Source organism: Euprymna scolopes, chromosome 12 (genome assembly GCF_053919585.1).
Source record: "Euprymna scolopes isolate OS-2025 chromosome 12, ASM5391958v1, whole genome shotgun sequence".
Taxonomy (NCBI): Eukaryota; Metazoa; Mollusca; class Cephalopoda; order Sepiida; family Sepiolidae; genus Euprymna; species Euprymna scolopes.
The window spans coordinates 30,845,090-30,865,490 of record NC_136493.1 but is presented as its reverse complement, the minus strand read 5'-3'; the positions used below and the strand labels follow the sequence as shown (position 1 = coordinate 30,865,490).

The 20,401-nt window shown below is 37.2% G+C and overlaps 1 protein-coding gene across 1 annotated transcript in view; it reads left to right on the top strand.

The window, feature by feature from the left end:
- Window positions 1–11,063: 11,063 nt before the first annotated feature.
- Window positions 11,064–20,401, top strand: part of LOC145291231 (cobalamin trafficking protein CblD-like) — a 65,193-nt gene continuing 55,855 nt past the window's right edge. Inside the window, exon 1 of the mRNA XM_080136828.1 lies at window positions 11,064–11,175. The gene's annotated coding sequence lies outside the window, so the exon portion shown is untranslated. The remainder of the gene's footprint in view (window positions 11,176–20,401) is intronic.

The window sequence follows — 20,401 nt, the reverse complement described above, 5'->3', positions numbered from 1 at the left end:
ACTTTGTGTGTGTGTGTGTGTGTTGTGTGTGTGTGTGTGTGTGTGTGTGTGTGTGTGTGTGTGTGTGTGTGTGACACCATCGTAGAAAGTGAATCTCCAAACACTAACATCTACATCTTATTTGGCTGTCGAGGCTAACGCTATCAGCTGGCCAAATTCAACCCATCTTGGGTCTGTCAAAACTGTCCTGGTCTGGTCTGAGCCACACCACAACCTGTCATTAACTGCTACCATGTGAAAACTGTGATCAACTTAAGACTGTCTGTAAACTGTCAACTGTCACAAAACTCACTCCCACTCCTAAACTGTCCGTAAACTAACTCTAAACATATTGACCTCTATACCCATTGGTTTACGAGTATAAAAAAAAAGAGAGTGGCGCAGTAAATAGAGACGTGGAATCTCTACAGATCCAGGTGAGCATTGTCTGAAGATAGTGGTTTCAATCCTACCCAAAGCATGCCAGAGGCTTACTTGGCCAAAATCTGGTGAAATGACAACAACTACGGAAGGCAGTAATTGCTGTGGATGCAGTTAGGAGTTTCAGAGTTGCTATCCCATCGCAGTTACCACCTGACGAAGGCCAGAGGAATAGTTGGCCGAAATGTCGTGAAACAACAACTAAAAAAGATGAGGATAACAAGTCCGCAATAAATAAATAAATTAATAAATGAATTACAATATATAAACACTATATAAACAATACATAAACAATACATAAACAATATATAAACAATATATAAAAAATACATAAAAAATATATAAACAATACATAAAAAATACATAAACAATAAATACACAATATATAAACAATACATAAACAATACCTAAACAAGACATAAACATTACATAAACAATATATAGACAATACATAAACATTACATAAACAATATATAGACATTACATAAACAATACATAAACAATACATAAACATTACATAAACACTAGATAAACAATACATAAACATTGCATAAACAAGACATAAACATTACATAAACAATACATAAACATTACATAAACACTAGATAAACAATACATAAACAATAAATAAACATTACATAAACAATATATAAACAATACATAAACAATATATAGAAACAAAAGACTTCGACACATTCTGCAGATATCAGTTGTACTCTGGATATGTATGTGACACCATCAAGCTTCTAACCGCTAACGTTCACATCTTAGTTGCCCGTCAAGGCCATGTTTGTCAGTCAATCAATGCATCTCCTAATCTGCTTTGTCATCTACTGTCCTCAACAGTAAACTGTTGTCAACTGTTGTAAAACTCACTCCCACCTCTAAACTGTCCGTAAACGAACTCTAAACATATTGACGTCTAAACCCATTTTTTTTATTCCAGTCACTGCCATACCTTGATTAACAATCCTATTTATGATCGCCTTTGTGGTTCTTCGTGAACCTCTCTGTCATTATCTTTTTACTAATCTCACTTCCTATATTTATGTTCTGCTGATCAGCTTATTTCCTATTTTTGTTAACCACTTCCTAAAACTTTTTTTTGGCGGGGGGATTTCCATAGTATCACGAAATTACTGCAGGATTGATTCCTTGTAGGCTACACCATCATCGTCTTCAAATCCAATATCAACAAACACTTGTCATATTAGGTAATCAAATTTTGTTCCTTTCATTCATCATTTTCAATCCTCTCACAATATTCGTCAATCCATCAATCTCATTAACTCTTATCTTTGAGTGGCTTTTGGCCTTGGTAAGTGGTAAGTGTAATGTTTACAGTTAAAGGGACATAATCCCAAAGAGTTATCTACCTTACATAAGCATGCACAGTGAATACATGAGGCTAGCTAGTCAGATTCATAGCGATCCAGCTGTAGTCAACATGTGTCCGTATCTTATCTTTTTTTCACATTAGTTAAAATAGCCTTTTTTTTAACATAGAAGTCACCACTTATCAAGGTCCAAAAGCCACTTGAGGATGAGAGTTAATGAGTGTACCGGTAGCCACTTAAACAACAGTGCATTAATTGTTATTGGTGGACATGGGGTAGAAATGGATTATTTAGGGGTGGAGGGGCTCAGCAGGAATTTGTTTACATTGGACTTGAAGATGACCAGCTGGAAAAGTAGGCCATCAGAACAGAGTTCCAGAGGCATGCAGTTCTATGAAAGAAGCTTTGTTCATGGAATTTGCGTTTAGATTTAGGCACAGATAGAAAATGGGAGAAACTGTTGATAGTGGTTGTAGGTAGACAGGTGTTTTTTTTATGAAAGTTTGGCAAGGGGGGGGACCATAGATTGAAGCTCAGCCGAACGCTTGCCATGAAAATAAGGATAAAGCAGAGGCAGGCTCGCAATGTCACTTCTATGAGAAAGAGGTTACATGGGAAAAAAAAGGGGATCACTTACTATGTTTTGAAGCTGGTTTTGAATTTTTTCAAGGTAGGATAGGATACTCCAAGCAACTCTTGTCCAAATATGGCAACAGTATTCCATTTTAGGATGTATCTGGATATTATACAGGTAGACGATTGCATCAGAAGTTCAATACCTTCTGGAGCGGTAAAATGATGTAACCATTTTTCCAGCAACCTTGGCAATGGATTTGATGTAAGTCTTCAATTTCAGGTCAGGAGTAAAGGTCAGGCCCAGAAGTTTGTCAAACAAAGAGCTTATTTTAGACGAGAGCCATTCATATTAATTGGGGCCAAGTGAGGATCAGAGTATTTATGGTGAAAAGATAAAAGCTTGGTTTTGGATGCATTAAAATTAATCAGCCATTTTTTACCCCATTGCACCACATGCTGAAGGTCTTGCACCGTAAAGATATTGTGACGACTGAGTTCAAGGTACACTAAAAAGCAAATGTCTCTAATTATTACGCTTTTTTCTTTTTCCACTTCGTTAGAATTTGTTTACATTGTCACTTCTAAAAACAAGGAAGGAAGTTTTTACAGAAATGTGTGACAAAATACATTTCGTAAGCATAATTGATCTCTCCCAAATTATCTGCTCTTGGAATACCTAGACAACAACAGAACAGGACGATTTAATGGAAGGTGCTCCTGACATTTGCTTAAATACAGATAATTAAAACTTCTTCTTTTCATAATTCTCTCAGTTGTAAATTGTTAATAGAGCATTTTATATAGATCTACATAGAATCGTTTTCATCCATTTTATTTCTTCATATTTGGTTGTGTCTTATCACTAGGGCTATGACAAGAGAATATTCTTATCATTGTTTTGATTCTCGAGTACATATCCGACAGTTAAACACAGTTAATCAATCGAGAACCACATCAGAAGTGTATCAGATGTATCAGAAGTCTTTGTCTAATGCAAAGCGCCAAAACTTTTTCATTAAAATGTCAAGCAGAGGTTCGCTAGTCACAAGTTGAGTCGAGTAGAGTTTGTTGTTCACAACATGAGATACACGTTGACGTTCTCTATTCGCATGTCTTAAACGCTTCTCTCACTTCTCCCAGCGACTTGTCTTTTATAATGTTTCGGGCACACCAAATTTGCATATACCACACGAGACTGCTCGACATCTACGCATGACCGGAGGCTTTAAAAGACAACAGCCGCCATCTTGGGCCTCTGTGTTCCTTTTTCTGTCTTTCAGCCTACTGCCGAGACAGAGTCTCACCTATCTCTGAGGTAGGTCCTCTCTGTCTATCACACTCTATCTAAAAACATATAAGATATTAACTGATATATACTCGAGAGTCAAAATAATGAAAAGAATATTCACTTGTAATAGCCCTACTTATCACTAGCAAACTGCTTCACAACAGGATGCAAGTGGCGTTAGTATGAGAGTTTCTATGCGAATGAAAATTCTACCATGCTCACTTTGTGTGCGTAAAAAGTTGTGCAACTACACTATAATAGTGAAATTAGGAAAACAAAAAATCGATTTAAAAAAAAATCAATGATATCTACTGACTTTTTGTATCAGTTTCAACTAAAACCAATGACATCTACTTAATTGGCACAACAGAAGTACTTAAATATTACAGCATTATTTAAAAAAAAAAACAAGTTTTTGATCTTTAGCGTAAAAAAAAAACATGGCCATATTTCTTTGGGAAGATGTGCCATGATAACAAGGGAAGTAACCCTGTTACGCTAAAAAAAAAAAACAAAGCAAACCGCACAGTTTATTAAAAACAATTGGCAATAATTATATGCTATTTATCTTCCTTTGGAACTTTCTGATGTTTTTTAACCAAATATTTTATTTTTGCTAATTTTTGTTTAAAAATGTTTCTTTAATAATATTTTTTAGCCTTATTGATTTTTTTATAATTTTTGGATGACTGTAACATGACTATTAAGCATAGACCATTGGTTTGCCTTGAAATCTATAGAATTATAAAACTCTGTGGACTGTCCAACCACTCTTGCTAGCATCTTGTCTATCAAAAACATTGTTGTCCAGCTTGTATTTAATAAAATTCACACCCCTTTCTGCAGTCCAACCATATTGAGTACTAGCATGGGCGCCCGGCGTTGCCCGGGTGTTTGGATGTGTATGTTGAGCAAAACAAAAAGAAAAAAGTGGTAGTAGGAAGGCAGGCTCGAACTCGTACCGCAAAGGAGGAAAAGAACGGGGTAAAACCTAACGTTTATGCTGTTATGACCACCGCCAAACCGGAAGCAACATTTAAAAAAATTAAGGCTAGACAATCTAAAGGAGAGGATAACTTTAAAAAATATCGGCAAAAAAAGTTACCCCCCCCCTGCAGAAAAGTGCCTAGTTGAAGGGGAAGATATTAATGTTTTTAGCCAATTTTTCGATATTTGTCGTATGAAAGATCGAACTTTAAAACGATACTGATCTTGGTAAAATCCGTCGCCTCTATTGAAAGTTTAAGGCAGACATGCAAACAGACATACATACATACATTTATATATTGGTAACTAAAAATTTTCGACCCAAACTGATGAAAAAGCTTGCCCTATCTCTAAATACCCTTTATGTAAAATTTCAAATATTTATACCAGAAATTGTCTGAGTAATTTGGAAGAGACCGCAGAGGTCAATTTTTTTTAACTTTGACCCCTATTATCACCCCTTAAAATTTATTGTTTTGGGCTCAAATCAAGTTATTAAATTAGATCCATGTCCAAGGAACCTATATCTAAAATTTCAAGTGCGTAGACCCAAAATTGTCGGAGGAGTTTGGTAGAGTTCTCAAAGGTCAAATCGTTGAACTTTGACCCCTTAATCGCCAATTTCTAGCTAAAACCGATCACATCGATTTTCCCAAATCTCAGTAACCTGTATATCAAATTTCGAGTCTGTAGACTAAAAATTGACAGAGTTATTGAATAGGGAAATGTACACAGACACACAGATACACAGACACGTTCACTTTTATACATATATAGATAAATAAACTCCAATCTTTGCTTAACTTATAAACATAGTTTCAATCATGAAACAATGTTTTGCTATGTTTTGGTTTTGGTTTCGATTCTAGCTGATGGGATTCAAATCAATTTTTTTTTTTTAACTTTTGAAATCATAACTATACAATATAATATGAAATAATTGACTCTTTGATAATAAATATGAAATCTGCATGAATTAAAATATCATATTTAAGTGTATTTTATGTCCAGGTAATGCCGGGCGTCCCTGCTAGTTCAATACAAAAAATTCGAATTTCGTTAATATAAGCTTATTAAGTTGTTAGATGTGTATTTATTAGAGGGAGAAGTTTAGCTCGTTTGTTTGCATACGAAAAGTGTCAGTGGGTTTTTGATTAAGTGGATCATGCTCTTTACTGTTTATTCCATGTGGTTGATTAGCGTATGTGATATTTGGTGTTAGTGGTTGGTTGTGAAGTATTGTTGTCACATTTGAGCTGGTACATCTACTACTAGTCTCTCACTCCTGGACAGGGTACAAAAGAGAGTCGTTAACCTAATAGTTCGCAAACTGTCATCTAGGCTTCAATCTCTATTCTCATCAATAACTGTTCTCATCTTGAGTGTCATTTTCACAACGTTTCGGTTAATGTAACCTCAGACCTTTGTAGAGGACTAGGATATATATATCCTAATCCCGTTACAAAAGAAAAATAATGAAACGAATGGAATGAAGGAAACAGAAACTCAATTGCTGGATAGAATAAATGTGTCGTTTATTTACTGTTGAAGAATGAATGTTTTAGGTATAACACATGTTCATTTCTGCGCGGGTGTAACCATCGTTTGTTTGCGGGACTGGTAGTATAGAAAGAAATGGAAATGTGTGTTCATCTCACGTTCGGGTCACTATTGTTTGTTCACATGTGGGAAGAGAAGTGAGTAATGTAGTGGAAATGGGAATGATAGTCCAGCGTGTAGATAAAGATAAAGATGGAGGGTTAAGCTGTGCGCCATGTTAGCAGTCAGCTACGCGGAGGTGTTCTCCGGCACAAGTTGTAGATAGAGAGAGAGAAAGAGTGAGAATGTCAATCCAGTTCATGGAGAGAGAAAGCGTATGAAGTGTACATACTGCTTGTTAGCTTTTTGCCCCATATGGTAGCAAGTGGGGTGAGGCGCGCCTGCCGAAACAGTGGCGGCTGGTCTGTAGACCACTGACTTCGGAAGCTGGTCCGAAAAAAAAAGAAGCTGCTCATTGCTTTTGCTTTTATAGGTGTTTCTGGTGGTCTTTTGCGCATGTGTGGATTTCCTTTGAAGGGGAAGTGGCGTTGCCCATGTGTGCGTACGTGTGCGCGTATATGAGTACATGTGTGTACGTTAGTGTGTGTGTGTGTACACATGAATGTGAGTGTATATACGCGAACGTGAATATATGTACGTGTGTGGACGTGCGCGTGTATGCTTGTGTGCGCGTATGTATATGACAGGTAATACAGCTGGAGATGTGAACGCATGTTTTCGTGTGAGACTAGAAAAGGCTCACGCACCTTCTACAGGTGTATCTTGTTAAACTCGGGAATGTTACTGTTGAACTTGAGAATTTGGATGTAATTTGGAATCGAACCCTTTATTTACTTCATGGGGGTAGCATGCTCTCATTCTGTCAGCCATAATTTGATAGGGGTCCTAAGTAATTTTCAATTGTGTTTTTCGTTTGCCCACACTGAGAACTGAACTTTCAACCTGTAGGAGAATATCTCTTTTACAAATGATTTTCCAAGACATATTTTAGTAGATTACTTTTGCTTGTTAGTATTAAGTTGATGCAAAAACAATATCGTTTTCTCACATATGCTACTTTTATATGTGACGTTTGAATTAATAATTAACCAATCATTTTGAAGTGCGTTTTTCGCTCTATCGAATTGTGTTATTCATTACCGTTCACAATCTATTCATTCATTTCTTGCAGACTTTTCGACAGCATGGACGAAATTCAAATCCACACGATTTTCTTGTTCCAGTTCAAAATAGGCTGAAAAGCTTCCAAGATATCAATGATGCATTTAGCCCAGGAACCACTAACAAACATGTGACAAAACGGTGGTTCAAGAAATTTTTCAATAGTGACAAGAGCTTCGAAGATCAAGACGGTTGCAACCAGCCGACTGCAGTTGATAATGAACATTTGAAAACATTAATTGAAGCCGATCCTTTCAAGACTACACGAGAAGTTGCTGTTGAACTCGAGGTCGATGACTCAACAGTCGTTTGCCATTTAAAGCAAATCGGGAAGTCTAAAACTTTGGATAAATGGGTGCCGCATGAATTGAACAATAATAAAAAAAAATCGTCATTTTGAGGTGTCTTCTACGCTCCTTCTACGCAACAAAAACGACCAATTTCTCAAGTGGATTGTGATGTGTGATGAGAAGTGGATCCTCTACGACAATCGGCGACGTTCGGCACAATGGTTAGATGCCGGAGAAGCTCCACAACATTTCCCAAAACCGAAATTGTACCAAAAAAGTTTATGGTGACTGTTTGGTGGTCTACGGCTGGTCTCATCCATCACAGCTTCTTGAATCCAGGCGAAACGATTACTGCGGAGAAATACTGCCGACAAATTGATGAAATGCACCAGAAGCTCTAACGTATGTGCCCGAGATTATCAAACATCGCTTTCAGCAGTGCAAAGAGAACTGGGGGTGAGGGTAGGGTTCTGCCGTTTTGGTTAGCCTGTAGCATTCATGTTACCCTCTTCCCTGCTCATCTTGACCCCTTTGTCTAGCAGTTGTTTGACCTGACAGGCTTTTCAGCTTGGTGAATGTGTGTGCGTGTGTGTGTGTCACTCTTTCTCTCTCTCTTCCTTTTTTATCACTTAAGTCCTCGCGGACATTTCCCTCTCTCTTTCTTTCTTTCTCTCACCTTCTCTCTCTTTCTATCTCTTTCACTCACAGATGGTTGAAGTGTGTGCTTGTTAGTGATTGACTATTCTGAAAACAGTCCCAGAAATCCCTTTTTACGATTTTTTCAAATCAGTTCCAGAAAAGATTTATTGAGAGAAAGACTCTCATTTTTCAGGATTCTGTCGTGTTGTACGATGTAAATTCATTCAACCACTTAAATAAGGGTAGAGAGCCTTTATTGGAGTGGTTTGAAATTGGTGTTCTGAAATACACCATTCAAAGAAAAAGTGTGGCAGAGCCTGTCACCATTTTTATTTCAAGCTGTTGAACGAGAGACTCATCAACATTGATTTATTTTCTTCATCCCCTTTTGAACGGATGAAGAAATAACCAGACAAACCTTTTCAGAGAAAAGGAATATTATTTCTGAAGAAGAAGAAGAAGAAGAAGAAGAAGAAGAAGGAAGCTGACAACCTTTTCTGAGAAAAGGAATTTTATTTCAGACACTCTATACTTCAAAGAAGAGAGAGGAGGAAACAGAAGAAGAAAGAAAAATAAGAAGACAACCCTTTTCTGAGAAAAGGACACTCCATACTTTGGAGAGAGAGAGCTATACTTTAAAAAACACCTTTTAAAGGTTTCGTTTGTTTGGGGCGGGGAGGACAGAGGAGAAGAATGGAAAAAACTTTAAAAGAACTTTGTGCAACTCAGCCTTGCATGTTTTCTTTCCTGAAAAGAAAAAGAATCGTTTTTGTTGAAAGACTAAAGTTAAAGACTTAAAAGAAATATTTTATTTTTTTTATGTTCTTTTCCTTTCAGTCTTTCTTTCAAGTAAGAATTGTTGTTTTCTTGTATTTGTTTTTGATGTTATACGTTACCTTAAGGGTTTTTTAAAACCTTAGCTTTAGAAAATAAAAGCAACAATAACATTTTATTTTATTTTTATAAAATTCGGATCCTTTTAATCACATTTCGGGTCTGTACTTCATTTGCTCATTTCTTTAGTTTCCCATTTCTGAAAAATTTGCTTTACATGTTTATTTTTTCTTTCTTTTTTTTTTCTCTTTCAATTTGTTACCCCAAAAAACGGTTTTGGTGATGACCTCAAAATTCTGTCAAGATTGGTTAATATGAAGGGACCAATTCTTCTCCATGACAACGCTTGCTTGCATGTTGCTCAAATGACCCTGCAGAAGCTGAACGAATTAGACTACGAGACTCTGCCTCATCCTCCATATTCATCGGACCTTTCACCCACTGATTATCACTTTTTCAAGCATCTCAACAACTTCCTGCATGGAAAATGCTTCAAAACCGAAATGATGCTAAATCGGCCTTCAATGACTTCATCGCTTCCAGAACTCCAGATTTCTATGCTAATGAGGTAAATAAACTTGTGACTCGTTGGCAAAAATGTGTCGATTTTAATGGTTTTTATTTCTATTAATAAACTTTATTATGAAACGAGTCATGATCTTTTGAAGTAGAACGTAAAAAAACGACATTATTTTTGCACCAACCTAATACGAATAAGCAATTCCCATGTCAAAAATTCAGAAACGTTGTTGCATAGGCAGTTTGTTTGTACCTGCACTTTTGTCACTTGTAGTTCGATTGATCTCGCGACACCATGTTGAAAACAATCTGAAGGAATAAGGGATATAGCACCCAATACTTCAAACTTGTGAGATTTTAAAAAAAGATATTCTTAATTTGAGGGAGGGAGGGACATTGGAAAAAAACTCGAATTCGCTTAAAAAAATAATTTTCTTTATAAAAAATAAAATTATTTGATCAATTTACGTTATTTTTGGTGTATGATATTTTCTCTCCGTCACGGTTTCAAACATCATATAAATTTTTCCGTAAATTTTCAGATTAGGTCCACCTCCACAATTTTCTTGTAAATGACGACTTTTAGTGGTTTTCGACTATGCTGAATACGAAAATCGCACTGAAATTTTGCAGAAATAAGTAGTTATCGAGATATAAAAAGATGTATTATGCATTGTATTCTATGGCGGCCATCTTTTTTTACGCGCGTGCCATAAACAAATCTACTCATCTATGACTGGTACTGCACGCGCGTAAAAAAGATGGCCGCCAAAGAATACAATGCATAATACATCTTTTTATATGTCGATAACTAATTATTTCTGCAGAATTTCAATGCGATTTTCGTATTCAGCATAGTCGAAAACCTATAAAAGGTGCCATTTAAAAGAAACTTGTGGAGGTGGACCTAATCTAAAAAAATACCAATTTTTCTTTATTTTTGTTTCTTTAATATGGGAGGAATTTTGGACAAACACCAAAGATTTATATGAAAGCACCTTTATCCAGATATCATATCCGCGCCAATAAGGAATGAGTTTATTCTATATTGTTCATCACTTTGCCAGTTTTTTTTTTTTTTTTTTTTTGCGTGTGTGAAAATTAATAGTTTTGCTCAATTCTCTCCAATAACCCCAAATGCTGACCCCATGTCTAACTTTGCCTTTAAATGTGTGTGTGTTGGGGGGGGGGGGCAGGTAAACAATTTGAAATAGAAATATGGGCTCCAATCAAATCTCACCTGGTGAAAGTAAGTAATTACATGAATATGGTCTCCTCAACCCGGTTTCGTCCCACAACTCAAACGTAACCGACGTTTTGTCGTAAATATTTATTTTATATTCTGTTTGAAAAGAAAAAAAATACATATTTAATTTTTCGGTATAAAGTAATAATTTTATTTTAGCCCATCGTATCTGAACATGTTTTTATATTCATATTCAATTATTAATATAAACTGAAGAATTTACAACTTTCATATTTTACGACAGCCATTCCACTTGATAGCAGATAAAGCCAACTCGATGATTTTGACCTTCGTAATTTTAGATTGTCATCAGTTTGTGTAAGTAAATACTTTGTTTTTAATTACTCGAATATTATTTTAATTGGCGTTTGTATTGTTATTGTCGCCCAGACTTAGAAATTATGATAAGCTTTTAAAATAATCATTTGTGTGCGCCAAAAAACGCGTAATTATTTCAATAGGGTTTTGAGGAATACGATGTCGCGTTTCATAATAATTTAGTTTTGTTCTGTTGTTTATTTCGAAAATAAAGCTATGTTCACCACTCATGTGTCTGTGCTTTTCGCCTCTGCGTTACTTGAACCGTTTTATTATTATTATTATTATTTATTTATTTATTTAGTATTAATTTTTAAAATAAAAAATGCAATAAGATAGAACAAAACGGGTTTGTACACATAGATTCGAAAAAGTTGTCAAAAAACAAATATATAACAAATAAATGTTATCCAAGGCAAGGTAAATTACTTTTCAACCTAACTGGATATGTTTTTATTTAATTTAACATGTTTATTCATCTCGAAAAACATACAGTGTTTACCGATGTATTGGAAAATTTAAAATGGCGCCCAAGTCTCTCTTTAACACAGTAAGTTTGGAAAAAGGAGTTATAAATAAAAAACTAGACAAAATACTATTAGAAACTCGCTCAATATATGTTACCGTGACATAGGCTGACATATATTCGATGGGTTTTTAACAGTATTTTGTTTATTTTTTATTTTTAACTCCTTTTCCCAAACTTACCGTGTCAAAGACAGAGTCGAACGCCATTTTTAATTTTCCAATACATCGGTAATCACTGTATGTTTTTCGAGCTGAATAAACATGTTACATTAAATAAAAACATATCCATTTAGATAGAAATAGGCACCGCCAAAAATGGCCGAAAAATCAAGTTGTTGTTTATTTAAAACGAAATTACATTTATTAAAATCCATTATTTCTGAGTAACTTTTTTTTCCAGAAAGATAAAACCCTGAATTTTATCATATAGAAAGCAGAATAATGTAAAACTTTTTCTACTATTTTTAATCAAATTTTAAATGTTTAATTTTCCCAAAAAGTTAACAATTGACATTTTTTGTCTTGCACAAAAAACGTACATAAATATTTTTAAAAAAAGGTTTTTGAAATAATTTATTTATTTGTTGTCTAACTAAGATTTAGGATGATTTTCTATGAGAATATGCAAAAATATTATAATATAAGTACCTGGATTTCAAATAATTCCACTTATTCATATAGACAACCAGTTACTTCGCGTAGATCTAAGATCGACAATGTTTACGTTTGTAGTTGATAAAAAGCAAACTATGGAAGACCAAACAAGCAAAAAAAAAACTTATTTTTCAATGACGAAAATTTCAATGTATTATTAACGCTGAGGCTGGCCAGTACCGGATGGGTGACCATTTGTATGAGTTTGGTTTTTAATGTGTGTGTGGAGGCCAGGCTCCCCAAAAAAAAATTTAAAGCAGAATAAAACAAAATTATTTCAGCGCGTTTGGTCCACCGTAGTCGAAAGGCGGCAAATGTTTTCAAACGGGATCGAAAAAAAGAAGCTATTTTTTTTTTTTAACTCAAAGGGCACAATATTTATCGAATTTTTTTTTTTTTTGTATCAATTCTTCAAAGCATGCCCTGTTTAATAATGGTCATGCATTATTCGGCTCGCTAAAAAAAATTGTTAATTTATTTATCAAAGATTTTAAAATGGCTTTTTTCGTATAAATATTAAAATTTATTTTTTTTTTTGCTTAACTTAAATTAATTATTTTACTTAACATATTTCACCAAATTTCACACTTCAAAACTCAAAAGCGTGATAATTAAACACAATCGAAGTTCTGATATTCAGACGTCAAAATAAGGTATGCAAACAATTTTTTTTTTTTATCTATAATTCTGTCCCTTACAACAACACAATATGTTGTGTTCAGTTTCAGATGATTATTTTAAGCATATTTGTACCCCCTCAAAACAAGGGGGGTGTTTTGGAAGCAAAAAAAAAAATATATATATAAATATCGTTTATGAAAAATAAGTACACTGTTATAAAGTTCATTCTTCTCTTAATAATCGCTGAAAATTTCGTATTGATCGGATAATTATCTGATTTTTGGTAGATTTTTAAAAAGACGGTCCGTCAAAAAGTACTTACCTGCCCCCCCCCCAGTTTTGGCGGTCCTTTGATAACATTTGTTATATATTTGTTTTGTGACAACTTTTTTCGAATCTATGAGTACAGTAATACAAACCCAATAAAACTAACTGGTTAAAATCAAGTTCCGTCCTCCCTTTGACATACTTCATTATCTGATCTAATATATATGAATGCCTTGGAAAAGTCACTTCTGATTAATGTTTACCAGTTTTAAAATATGCAAACAAACTTGGCTGTTGTTTTCAGAAAACAACAACAACAAAAAACAATATTTTAAAACTTTATTTGGATTCGTTCTCCTCCTCATTTCCTAAAGCAAGTTAGTTTTCACAGGAATATGTTCAACCAATGAAAATCATTTTTAACCCCCCCCCCTCCCCAGTAACAATCTTTTGTCAAATTAATAGGCCAATGCGAAACTCTCTTAAAAAGGAAATAAGCAGCTGAAAGCTATAGTTTTCCAGCCAGCCGCACCAAAGAACGTATGCTCCTCCCTCCCTCCTTCCTGCCTTTGACTGGGGATGGCGTAAAGGAATTTTCAATGGCTCATTGTAGCAGAATTAGCAATAACCGAAATGAGGGGAAATAGAGAGCTTACCTCAAATACATCTGTCGTGTTTCAGGCTGAGCGGAAGAGAGAGTTCGAAGACGGCATCCATCGGTTTTTATTAGCGTTGACCCCATTCAATTCTCGTGGAATCGTGTCTAGTCTCGCGCGATTATGCAAATAGATAATTCCCGGCTGCTATAAAGGCAGGATGCTGGAGAGCAGTGAGAGGTGTCCGGCAGATTGTATGTAGGTGGTTCTGGTGATTGGATTGTTCTTTGTGACGAACCACGTGTCTGCGAGAAGCGAGTTTTTTTTAATTTGTTTTTTTCTGCTTTTTTCTCTACGGCTATTACAGCCAAGAAATCCCTCTCTTCTAGAGATGGGCGATACTATTTCCTATCTGTGTTCCTGATCTTTTTTTTTTTTGCCTACTACATTTTTCTTCAAGCTATTTCGGCCCGACTATGGCGAAGGTGCAGATAAGCAGTGATATTATCAAGCCGTTCTCTGGCGAGGGAGATGTAGCGTGGCTAAAAAAAGTGAGACTTGTCGCATAACTTCAGCAGGTGGATGATGTAGCAAGTCTGCTACCTTTATATCTGGAAGGTGATGCACTGGCCCTCTACATGGAAATGGAGGAGGAAAATCAAAAGAAGATAGACCAGATTGAGGCCCGATTAAAGGAGGCATTTACCGACGACACATTTGCAGCATACAGAAAAATAATTATGGTTAGATGGGCTGGCGAACGTGTGGATGTTTACGCCAACAAAATCAGGCAGTTGGTTGGATTGGCCGGATTCACAGGAGATGGCTTAGAGAGACTCACAAAATTGACTTTCGTCACTGGGTTCCCTGACGCCATCTCAGTTGCTCTTCAACAGGTGCCGAACATCGAAGCCCTGACCATGGGGGAGCTAATGTCGAGAGCAAGAATTTTGATGACGACTGGGGAACAAAATTAGGACGTGGTTGCGGCCACACGCTCACCTAACAACAGGGCTCAGAATATTCCTGTTAGTGTGACCTGTTTCAAATGCAATGTTAAAGGCCATATTGCAAGGGACTGTCGAAAATGCGGAACACGGTGTTACCGGTGCGGTGAGATTGGACACTGGGCTCGGAACTGCTCGGGAAATGAGCAAGGGGAGGATGCATAAGCGCCAGTCTCCTTCCCCACCAAGATGCGAACACAATGCTCTCGGTGATAAGCATTTATGTTGACGGGACACAATGTTTTGCGCTTATTGATACTGGATGCTCTAGGACGATTTTACATGCAGACCGGTGCCATTTTTGGAGAAAAACGAATGTGAGTGTTAAAATGATTGGTGGAATATCCCACGCGTGCTGCGGTGTTGGAGCGGTCTTTGTATCCACTGATGAAGGTGTGTCTGCCAGACAGAATCGATGTGTTGGTGGTGCATGGCAAACCGCTGGAGTTTGTACTTACTTCTAGGAATCGACGCCATAAAAGTTCTGGGAGGTGTCATTGTCGAGCCTACAGGACCAGTGCGGCTGGGCAACAGGAAAAATATTAAATACGCAGCCATTTCTATTAATGAACCGGATTTCACTGCCACCTTTGACCATCAAAACCGAATGTGGACCGCATCGTGGAAGTGGTCTGAGGACCACCACCCCTGAAAGGCTACAAAATCGAGTGTCAGAATACCCAGTGCCGGCAGAAATCTATGAAGAATACATGCAGGAGCTCCGCACCTGGATAGATAATAGTTGGCTCGTGCCATACCCAGAGGATAAATTGGGACTCCCTAAAGACCTAATTCCCCTGATGGCTGTGATACAGCAGAACAAAACCAAAGTGCGCCCAGTGATGAACTACCAAGAGCTAAATCATTACGCAGACGCATTTACAGCCAACGCAGATGTTCGTGCAGCTAAGCTGTGCGAATGGAGACAAAAAGGTGCTAACGTATCTCTACTGGACCTCAGGAGAGCATACCTACAAGTCCGGGTCCATGAGACACTGTGGCCATACCAGATTGTGGAAATCGACGGGAAAAAATACTGTCTGACCCGTCTGGAGTTCGGTTTGAATGTGACTCCCCTGATAATGAGAGCAATTGTCAGCGAAGTACTATCTCAGGAAGAAGTTGTAAGCCGCGCAGCATCTGCTTACATTGATGACGTTTTTGTCAATGAAGACGTGGTGACCGCGACCCATGTAAGAGAACACCTAGCACAGTTCGGGTTGGAGTGCAAGAACCCGGAGCGGTTGAAGGACGGTGCACGGGTGCTGGGATTGGCGGTTAGGGTGGAATGCAATGAACTGCGGTGGAAGCGAGGAAATGCAATTCTAGAGGCTCCCAGCATTGTTACGCAACGAACAATGTTTTCCCTGTGTGGTCGACTTGTCGGGCACTTTCCGGTGTGTGGTTGCTTTGTGTGGCTTGTGGAATACTCGGAAGGAGAGTGTTCGATAACGAAGGGTTGGGATGATGAAGCAAAGGACGCCGTACTGCATCGTATGATGTTTGAAACCTTAGAATCTGTGCAGCAGAACGATCCGGGCCGGGGAAATTGGTGTGTAGACGGCAAAGAGCTGAATGTATGGGTTGATGCTAGCTCCCTAGCAATTGGTGCAGCCTTGGAGATGCGTGAAACTGTGTTGGAAGATGCATGTTGGCTGCGACCTGAAGATGACTCTCAACATAACTTAGCCGAACTGGACGCCATATTCAAAGGCATCAATTTGGCTCTTCAGTGGCAGAGCAAGGTGCTACACATAGACAGATTCTGTCTGCGTATACCATTGGGTCTCTGACACGCTAACTGGAAAGGGGCGAGTACGCACCAAAGCAAGCGAGATGCTTATTAGGAGGCGACTTAGCGCTCTAAAGGAGCTCGTGAAAGAGTACAGGCTGACAGTGGACGTGACGCTGGTTCCATCAGCACGAAACATCGCTGACCAATTGATACAATTACCACAGCAGTGGTTTAAGGCAATGAAAAAGAAAAACGGGCTTGACTCGGTGATAGGCGCGGTTCACACAGACGGGCTGGATGAGAGTCAAATCATGTCTATTCACAAAGGTAGTGGACATCCGGGGGGTGCGACGCACTACCTACTTTGTCAGGAGAAGTTATCCTACCACAAACAAAGCAATCGTTAAAATGGTCATACGGAAATGTGAGGAATGTCAGTCCATTGACCCAGCGCGAGTCAGGTGGAAGAAGGGAAAGCTGGAAGTGAACAAGAATTGGCAGAGAATCGGAATGGATATCACGCGTTATGGCACCCTCCATTTTTTAACTCTAACAGACTGTGGTCCATCGCGTTTCTCTATTTGGAGGAAATTGACGAGGCCGGACTCGGCAAGCGTGATTCATCAGTTGGAGGCAGTGTTCCTCAAGCATGGCTCGCCGCATGAAATCCTTTTAGACAATGACACGGCTTTCTGCAGCAACGCGTTCCAAGCATTTGTATATAAATGGGGAGTTCACTTGCGATTCCGTTGTGCATACGCTCCAGCCGGGAATGGCATAGCGGAGTGATGTCGCCGTACAATGAAACGAATAGCGGCTAGAATGCGCTGTCCCATACAGGAGGCTGTCTACTGGTATAACATCGCACCAAGAGACGACACATCTCCCTTCACTGCACCTGCCAACAGGATTTATCGATACGAAGTTCGAGTAAATGAGAACAATCTCGCAACTGCGTCCCCAGGTCCCAAGAACAGCTCTTACCAGGTTGGAGATCGCATGTATGTCAAAAGACCACAAAATCAATGTATCACAAGGTTCGGCAAGGGTGATGTGACCAAGGTAATCAGCCCTCAATCGATTTTGGGGGACGGTGTGCCTCGCCACGTGAAAGATCTGCGCCCTCGTCATTATGTTGTTACATTGGAGGAAGAGGAAGTCTCAGACAGTACGATGTCTTCTGAAAGGACAGAGAGTATGATGCAGGACGACGGAGAGGATTTTGAGCCATATAATGCACAGACCGAAGAAGCGGAAGAGGAACCACCCATCTTGCTTTTACAAAGGAGTACCCGACAAAGGTGGATACTCCCCCCCCCTGCCCTGATTGTGAAATACCACCTATGGAACAGACTGGTGGCAATAACGGTGGTAATGAGGAAGATGGCAAGGAGGAAGTGCTGTCTCTGGTTCTTCGGAGAAGTACCAAACAAAGACAACTGCCCCCCTGCCCTGTTTGTGATCATGAGATCAGGGGGGGGGTGTAGCAGAATTAGCAATAACCGAAATGAGGGAAAATAGAGAACTTACCTTGGATACGTCTGTTGTGTTTCAGGCTGAGCGGAAGAGAGAGTTCCAAGATGGCATCCATGGGTTTTTATTAGCGTTGACCCCATTCAATTCTCATGGAATTGTGTCTAATCTCACGCGATTATGCAAATAGATAATTCCCGGCCGCTATAAAGGCAGGATGCTGGAGAGCAGTGAGAGGTGTCCAGCAGATTGTATGTAGGTGGTTCTGGCAATTGGATTGTTCTTTGTGACGAACCACATGTCTGCGAGAAGCGAGTTTTTTTTTTTTTTTATTTGTTTTTTCTGCTTCTTTTTTCTTTACGGCTATTACAGCCAAGAAATTCCCTCTCTTCTAGAGGTGGGCGATACTGACTATTTCCTATCTGTGTTCCTCATTGTTTTTTTTTTGCCTACTACATTTTTCTTCACTCGTATGCATCTTCAGGTCATGCACACATTCTTACACATTAGCGACCGTTAGGCTGACAGAAACAAACTAGTACTCACAGCTATACATGCACTTTAAAGAAAGCGAGGTAAACTAACGCACATACACAATCCACGCTGCTAAATACTTACATAAGCATATTATTTATACTATGAGCATTTTCACTTGTAATTACTTACTAAACATAAACTTTTTTCACCAAAAACGATTTTTGCACGATTTTTTCACTGAAACTAATTTTTATATTCTCATAAAATATGTAATATAAAAATGTTTTGTTATAAAATTCCGTTTTTCTCAATTTTTTATTTGCAAAACTCTGTTCATTGTTTTAGTTAGCACTTGCTAACAAGTGACCCTTTTATTCTCTCAATGTTTGGTTTATTCTCATTTTTATAAGCGAGATAAGACACTGATGAAAAATCCTGATAGATATTACTTGAAGTAATACTTTCAAGGAGATCCTAGCCAAAAAGGAAAAGCTCAATATTTAAGAATAGAGCAATATATGTTTTGTGGTTCAATTTTAAATTCTGAAAAAACAGCATATAGAGACATATATTCGATTTAAGAATTTATTGCTTGACAGAAGGAATATATAGAAGGGGTTATATTAATTTCCTTAATCCATGGATTTTCAACAATGGCTCATATCATCAGAGGAAATGAAATGCAGTTAGCAAACTGTTCAGCTGCTATTTTGCTTTTCAGCACAATTATTGAAAATAGTTTTTTGAGTCGTTGTGGATATGGAGAAAATTATACAAAAAGAGAAGTTGATACAACCTGGGTAGTCCATTATCCAATATATATATATTAGCATTACAAGTTGATTTTTTTTCTTTTTAGATAATTGTTATTTTGTCAACTTGCATGAAAAGAGCTATATAAAAGATGCTTAAAACCATTTGAATTATGCAAATACCATCAGTAGTTCAAAAGTTATGAGAATTTTAAGTGCCAAAATTTATACTTTTCCATGGACATTTTTCTTTAGGACCTCAACATTTCAAGAAATTTGGTAATTTTGCCACCATTTATTTATTTTTCAAGCTATTCTCATGAAACTTGGCACTCTTATGTAAAATTGCGTGCTCTTTCTGATTATGGAGTCAAATTTGATGTATCTCTTTACCATAAGCCATGAATTATAAATTCAGATGTACAAATTTCAATTTTTTTAAACTGGCGAATGGTATCATACAGTGGGTGTATATTCATGAACAAAACTAAGTATTATAGTGGTATTTAAATATAGCTTTATTGAGAATAGGCATTTTCCTGCCTCCTCACCAAAGGAGAGCTTAATCTTGGGTGTAGCCATTGAATGCCTAAAGAGAATTTATGGCCGGTATTTACTACTCCTCTCAAATAAAAAAAAAAATGAGTAGATATTCAGAAATGAATCAAAGAAAATTTTTCATATAGATTTTGGATTTCTGTAAAAAATGGAAATTCCCGTAGTCGATCAGAACTTATGCATTTTTTTTAAATACTTCTAGCAGATTTTTTTTAATACTTCTAGCAGATTTTTTTTAATACTTCTAGCAGATTTTTTTTAATACTTCTAGCAGATTTTTTTTTAATACTTCTAGCAGATTTTTTTTTAATACTTCTAGCAGATTTTTTTTTAATACTTCTAGCAGATTTTTTTTAATACTTCTATCAGATTTTTTTAATACTTCTAGCAGATTTTTTAAATACTTTTAGCACATTATTTTTTTTAAATACTTTTAGCACATTATTTTTTTTTCACATCTTCTACTCAATCATTTTTCAGAATTTTTTAAATTTTATACTAAATTTGCCATGAAACATAAGTACGTAATAATGTTTTCACCTGAAATGCGTTAATTTA